We start from the raw sequence: 7,705 nt of genomic DNA, 5'->3' as shown, positions 1-7,705 counted from the left end.
TTAATATAAAAAATGCTGAATTTACATGTTAAACAGAGATGGATGTCTTTTTCAATAGTCTCTTTTGGACACTTTCTTTTACTTGTTTTATTAAGAACTGAATGTGGTACCCTATAATCACTAATTCCATCCCAGTCCTCGCTATTCTACTTCTACTAATCAAAACAAACTTCATTTTAGACCTAGTTTTCAGTAATCTCAACTAAATATTATAGTAAATAGTAAGTCTGATCAAATAATTCTGTTATACAGCAGGTGTTTAAGATGCTTACACAAGTGACAAGAATATTGAGAAAGAAATGAACACTCCAAATTGTCATTGAATTATGCAAAGAATACATGTTGTAATTGACCATATAAAAGAAAGAAAATTAAAGTAAATTCCTTGGTAAGTTCTGGTAGTCTTGCAACCATGTTGCCCATGTGGTAATCAGCTAATTAAGTCTTCCTTAATTTGGATGTTCCTTTTTCACATCCCTGATATCACTATTTTCCTCTCAGATCCCATTCCCAGTAAATCATGTGCTCACCAGATCTTGTTGTTTCAAGCTTTTTTTTCAGAGGAACCCAAATGTCAAGTCCTTCCTTCTGCACTTATTGTCTCTTTTCCTATCATTTCAGACTTTTCTCCCAGCAGTTTTTCCACATTGTATACAACTTTCCTTCAAGGGAGTTGAAGCTTGTTAATTTTGAGAGTTTACTGGGATCATTTTCCTTTAGCCATACGTGAAAGGTAGCAAAACACTTTTCAAATTTTTCTGTTCCCAGCCAGTCAACTACCCTTTCCTGGGAAAATTTGTTAGCAGTTTATTCTCAAGTGTGTCAGAAACTGTATTCGTTTTCCTCCATTTCCAAAAAAGTAGTTACTGGTACCAAGCAGACTTAATTAAATATATGTTCCTGTTAACCCACTTGCATTTGGGATCCATGTGAACACCTTTCACATGGCTTTTATGAAAGGTGGTCATCCAGTTTGCTTTTCTGGTGGCATTCTGTTTCTAATTATTCCTCTCCACAGCTAAGTAACGTGAAAATACCAACCTTAGTAAATGGTATGATTGAAAGCTCCAGAAGGAATGCCAGCCCTTTCAGCTATCTCGGTCTTATATGTAACCTGTTCTTTGGAACCTATCTTGTTTTCATATTTTTGTTTTGCTTAACATTTCTGAAAAACATATTAATGTGATTAAAACACATCTACCAACTCTCCTATGATGATCACCAGCTGTCCAGTTCCCTACCTTTCCCGGTTTCCTTGCCATCCATCCATCACCCCATTAACTCTCCCAGGACCATCTCTTTCCACCACCACCTTCCAGGCTCAAGGTTAAGCGGTACCAACCGCTTTGGTCGTGGTGACCTAGTGCGCATGTCTTAGTCCAGTACATCCCCCAAGGCAGCCCCAATGACACTGATAACGTTGGTTCTTGTGTGAGTTGCAGTTAACAGCGATGTTTAGAGAAGGCTACAGGCACCAGGAACCATGGAAGACCACAGAGCAGCCACTCAAGGTAATATAATTTGAGCTCCCCCTGCCAGAAATGTCCAGATGCCATTGCCTGAAAGCAGGCTTTCTCACAGCGGGGAGTTTACAAATGCAAAGACTTACAGAGGCAATGGACCTCATTGTTGATACTAGCTAGCAAAGTGTCACCGTGATAGCGACTCTGAATATTGTTAGGAATAAGGGAAATGGTGCAGCTAGGGGTGCTGAACAGAGGGCCAGAGGACATGGTGACTTATCTTTGCATCTCCCAGGAGCTCATCTTCAGGCTTCATGCTGCAACAGTTCTCTTGGCTTGGTCCCTGTTAAGAGTCATCCTTGAATGACTCTGAGGCCGTTGACCACTCATCTGGAAGGTTCATTCCCCAGTCTATGTGTTCACAACCCCCAGCCATCATTTATGATTAGACCACCCGAAACTTTTAGAGATGTGTCTCAAATTTCGTTATTTTCCAAAAGTGGCCATGAGGCATAAACACAGACTCCATGAAAGAATTTTAACTTTATTTCCGGTCACCTTTGACTCATCTTTCTTCTTTAGCCTATTCCGAATTTTTTCTTTTAATCCTAATCCCCAGACTGTGCCATTTCTCCCATTTTTTTTTTTTGGAGGACACCAGGGATGGGACATACTTGACTGTGCTCTGGTCTTACTCCTGGCTCTGCGCTCAAGTTTCACATCTGGTGGTTCTCTGAGGACCATAAAGGATTGCAAGAATTGAACTGGGTCCTTCTTGCGTGCAGAGAAAATGCCCTGTCAGCAATACTGTTCCTCTGACTCTACCCCACTATTCATCAGGCCCATGCAATTTCTCCTCTTATGGGTTTATAACCCTGTACCAAGTTTATCTTTCTTAGAGTCTTGTGTATTCCCCCTTTGTCCTCTCCATAACTCTATAACTTCCCCTGAGCTGCCTCAGGTGTCCCCTTCTGGAGGGTGTCCAGTTCTGCAGGAAAACCCGGGGAGCTGCGGGTGAGGAGTGGTGAACCTGGCTTGTGCTCCCCCTACCCAGCTGGAGGGGAGGCGCTGATTAGGTGATGGACAGTCCCAAGGAGCTGCTGCAGGTGTCCCCCGCAGGTGTCCCCCTGTGGAGGGTATCGAGTTCAGCGGGAAAAAGCACGGGGCTCTTGTTTTATTTATACTTTATGTTCCAATCTTAATGGTATCACCAGCCACTCAGTCAACCTAGCTAAACCCTAAAGTCTCTATCACTTTCTCCTGCACGAGTCTCTGCTTTCTGACAAAAGGGAGGACCTCAGAATGCTGACATAAATCTAATACCCAGGGCCGCAAGAGATAGTGTAGTGCTTATGAAACTTGTCTCACATGCACTCAATTTGACTCCCAGCGCCACATGATTGCCAGAGTATCAAAGGCTGCATAGACTCAGAGGACCCCAAGCACCATGGCCACGTTTTCTGAAAATTGTCTGTAGTGCCCCCACACCTCCTGAGCATTGCTTTACAGACTCTCCCAGAAACCAAAAAATATGTAATGCCCCAGAAACATGTACTTGTCTTAAAAAGGGAGCCTCAGTTGAGGTGAGGTTCACAAGGAAATATTGCATGAAAACATAAATCAAAGAGCAGGGGAGACAGTGTAAATCATGTGAGTACAGATCATATATTTGGTGAAATGTGTTAAGATTCAGATGCCCTAGTCTTCGCACCAGGGATATTCCTTCAAAAATGCCCCAATATACTGGAAAGGTTCTAGAACATTAGATGACTGAAACTCAATTATGAGCAACTTTGAAACTGTGTATCTCTTAGTGATTCTAATCGTTAAAGTAAATTTTAAATATACCCATCAAAGTAACCTTTTTACCACTAAATGAGAAAGATACTTTCTAATACTTATCCTCACCAAAAGCTCAACAGAGTGTGACACTTGCCAGGAAATGTCCTCCCTTGCATTTTTCTCATGATACTTTTAGTACTTCACTCTTCTGTTTCTTCCCTTTTCTCATGCCAAATCTTCCCATCTCCCTTGCAAGCTCCTGAAACATTATCCATTCAACATTCATGCACTTTGCCACTGCTCCTCTTGACGTCTTGTCCACGAACTGATTCTAAAACATAACATAGCTGCAATTACAGTATTCATGCCAAAGACAGTCATTGATATATCTTTGGGTTTGGCTTTCTACAAGCTATTGGCACACAGGTGAGTAACATTTTTTTCCTACAGAGAACACAAAAATAGTTATGCTGGGTTTTAAAGTTACATCAGTATTTTTAATGTTTTATTGAATATCTGTGATATAGACCATTACAAATCTATTCATAATTTGCTTCCAGTCATACAACGATCCAACTTCCATCCTTCCTCTAGTGTACATTTCCCAAAACCAATATTCCTGGTTCCCTAAAACCATCCCCCAACAAACTACCCCCACCCCCAGCCTGTCTCTATGGCAGGATCTTTAATTCTTTCTCTTTGTCTCCTTTTTATTTTGTGCATTAAGGGTCTCATAAAGGTACTAAGAGGTCATCATGTTTGTTCAAGGAATTTAGCATTTTTATCAGGAAGGTAAGCCTGGAGTAGCTTTGAGGTATGGAAATGACTGCTGAGGCTTCCATAAGTACAGGGAAGTGGGTGTGGGATGCCCATCCTGCCCAGAGAAAGCCTGGAGATTTCAGTCACAAAACACACATATCCGAAATTTCAGCTGTTATGTTTCAGGGAGAGCCATCCTGAGACGGTGGAAACCAGAGGAGGGCATGGTGGCGATTTTGTATTGTGGGAGAAAGTGGCTGCACTGGGTTTTGGTTGGGTGGGCACCAAACTAAACTGCTTCCCTCCGATTTACCCTAGTGTCTTCAGCCTTTTGCAGTTCCAAGGTTAACTGTGGCTGTTGATATCTTCGAGATTTGTCTATGGGTCTCTGAAACAAGACCAATTCATTAGCTTGTATAGCTGAGCCAGGGGTGGGTTTGTGAACATGGCCCCCACATATCTTTCGGGAGTTTAATTTCTCGGGAAACGTAGTCCTGAGTTGTTGGGAGCCAGCCAGAGCACAGTGGCGATTTGAGGTTATCAGGAAGCATGAAGACACCATCAGACTATTGATGCACTCACCTGAGGGTACAGGTTGACTTCCTGCAGGCACTGCACAACCAGACTAACAAATATTCATTGAATGAATGAACGAATAATCAACATTTTCAAAATGTGTCTCTTTATTGCATTTTAGAAGGGTAACTTCTAACAGGAAAACAATCTTCATGGTATAATCAAGACCTACGATTTATTTTTAATATATTTAATAAAAGCTACACATTTTGGAAATTTATACAAAGAAATTCTTTTAAATTATCTGTCTTCATAATTTACTTGTAAATTACTAAGATATCACTGTTTCTTCCACCGTTCTTAGCATAGAAATTTACAGACAGAATGTGCTAAGTAAAAATTCATTTTGGCTCTTCTGTTCAATGTAGTACTGGAAGTACTTGGAAGAGAAAATAGATAAGAAAAAGATATTAAGGGTTTTTCATGTATGAAAGGTAGAAATAATCTCTCACTATTCACAGAAGATATCATACAATATTTAGAGAATACTAAAATCTCTGCGAAAAAACTCCTAGAGGCAATAGACTTTTATAGTAAAATTGCAGGCTATAAACTCAATACCGAAAAGTCTATGGATTTTTTATATGCAAATAATGAGAGAGAAGAAAGTGACATGAAAAAGCAATCCTATTCATAATCGTGCCTCAGAAAATCAAGAATCTTGGAATCAGCTTAACTAAGGAGGTAAAGGACCTATACAATAGGAAATTAAAAAGGACACGAGGAAATGGAAACATATATACTACTTATGGAATGGGAGAATTAACATTGTCAAAATGGCAATTCTCCAAGAAGCATTGTAAAAATTCAACTTGATCCCTATAAAGATACCCATGACATTCTTCAAAGAAATTGATCAAGCATTCCTGAAATTCACATGGAACAATAAACGCACACGAATAGCTAAAGCAATTCTTGGGGGAAAGACGATGGAGGCATCACCTTCCCCAACCTCAAACTCTACTGCAAACGATAATAATGAGAACAGCATGGGACTGAAACAAAGGCTCAGCTGCAGACCAATGGAAAAGGATTGAATATACTGACACACACCCTCAAATATATAATCATCTAATCTTTGATAAGGGAGCAAGAAACGTTAAGTGGTTTAAGAGAGTCCTTCTAAACAAACGGTGCAGAAAAAACTGTACAGCTGCATGCAAAAAAAAATAGCTCAGACCTCTACCTAACACCATGCACAAAAGTCAGATAAAAATAGGTCAAAGTCCTCAACATCACAGCAGAATCCCTCAGGTACAGTGATGACAAGGTTGGCAAATCCCTCCACGATATTGAAGCTAAAGGTATCTTCAAATATAACACGCCACTTGCCAAGCAACTGGAAGCAGAGATAAACAAAGGGAACTATCTTAAATTAAGCAGCTTCTGTACCTCAAAAGAAACTGACCAGAAACAAAGACTCCACCATGCGGGCAAGATACTCGCAGAAGCCTACCAGGTTCTCTGAGAGTGAGAACTGGACAATCAGAGTTGCTGTCTTCTAAATAAGATCCAGTCTCTGGATGTTGGCTATTGAGGGAATTACATGGATCCAGGGGTAGTTCGTGGTTGTAACACTTAATTACTAGAAGATGGGGGATCTGGAAGGAGCGGGCACATTCTTGATCTGAGCAGCCATGGAGATCTCATGCCCTGGTCCCGCACATTTGGGTTCCTCTTCCAGTTCCTTCATGCATGAGGCTCCTTCAAGCTTGGGAAGAGTGGTCTCTAAGCGTACCTATGGCTGGTTGCAGAGGTCTTCAGCTGCCGGGGCTATGCTCAGGGCGGTGAGGGAATCTCACCCCGCCATCTCCAAGGGGCCCCAGTGAGGAAAGCCAGGTGCGAGGTCAGGAGACTGTTGTTTTAGACATATTTGGAATTAATTTTAGATCGAAAAGTACGCATCATTGAAAATACTTATGTGCTTAGTAATAAATTACTACAAACTTGTTCAATCACGTCAGAGAGCCCACTCTGCTCAGAGAACAAGATTTTTAATTACAGATCCGTTTTTCCCATGTGTCATGACTGAGAATCACTATCAGTAGATATGAAACTCACTATACACAAAGATGCACACAGGTTACTATGAGTCATCTATGTTGTTAATATCAGTTGGCCATTAAACTTCACTGAGACCCTTTGTTCTGTCCTTTATAGGAGCCACATGAGTCTCACCTTCCGTTCAAGTTGAACTTGTAATAAGGTGGAATGAAATCATCAATATGCTTCTCACCTCATCCTTCAGGAGAAAAATCCTACATACATTCAAGGTGGTCAAAGTGCAGACAACACCATCCACCTTTTCCTGGAGATGTACACGAGACTGAGGCGAGAACAGCAAAAGGCTCTAGTTTAATGGTCTTAATTAAGGTTTCAGGGAACGACATTAAACAAACTCATATCCCATCTTCCAAAAGAATTATTTTGTAAAACTGATGCCTAGGGTATGGTAAAAGATAATATGGTAAAAACCATATTTTTCTTTCTGGGACATTAAATTTCTAAATCTATTTATTCATGCTGCTTTGAAATACATTCCTTGATTAGGAATCATTGTCTGCCATAGGAGTGAGGAAGGACAACACTCAAAGTAATAAGAAGAGAAAAATATGGAAAAATTAACTCCTACTAAGTTTAACACATATACTAAAATTGAAATGATAAAATGATGAGCATGGTCCTTGCACAGAGATGATATGCAAACTTGTAAAGCATTCCATATTTTTGTTGCAAGAAGAATGAACAGGTCTACTTTAAGCTAAGACAATCCCCACGAGTACAAAAATTCTACATAAAGAGAGCACAAATCCCAATCACAAAAATCTCTCTCAATGTCAATGGACTAAATGTGCCAATTCAGAGGCACAGAATGGGAAGATGAATTAGAAAACTGAAACCAACATTCATTCTGCTGCCTGCAGGAAACACATCTGAACAATCAAAGCACCCATGGGCTAAAGGTAAAAGTCTGGGAAACAAGTTTTCAAGAAAATATCACCTCCACAAAGCTGGAGTGGCCATACTAGTATCAGACCACATGGACTTCAGGCTAAAGGTTATCAGAGACAGTGAAAGTCATTTCTTAGTGGTTATGGGATATGTACATCAGAAAGAACTCACCC

General features: G+C 40.4%; 1 pseudogene; it reads left to right on the top strand.

Annotated features, from left to right (window-relative positions):
* The first annotated feature begins 7,215 nt into the window (after positions 1-7,215).
* LOC130033814 (uncharacterized) lies at positions 7,216-7,309 on the top strand (annotated as a pseudogene).
* Positions 7,310-7,705: the final 396 nt, after the last annotated feature.

Source organism: Sorex fumeus, unplaced genomic scaffold (assembly GCF_029834395.1).
Source record: "Sorex fumeus unplaced genomic scaffold, SorFum_2.1 ptg000054l, whole genome shotgun sequence".
NCBI classification, from domain to species: Eukaryota; Metazoa; Chordata; class Mammalia; order Eulipotyphla; family Soricidae; genus Sorex; species Sorex fumeus.
Note: the sequence above shows the minus strand (reverse complement) of the source record. Positions and strands in the feature narration are given on the sequence as shown.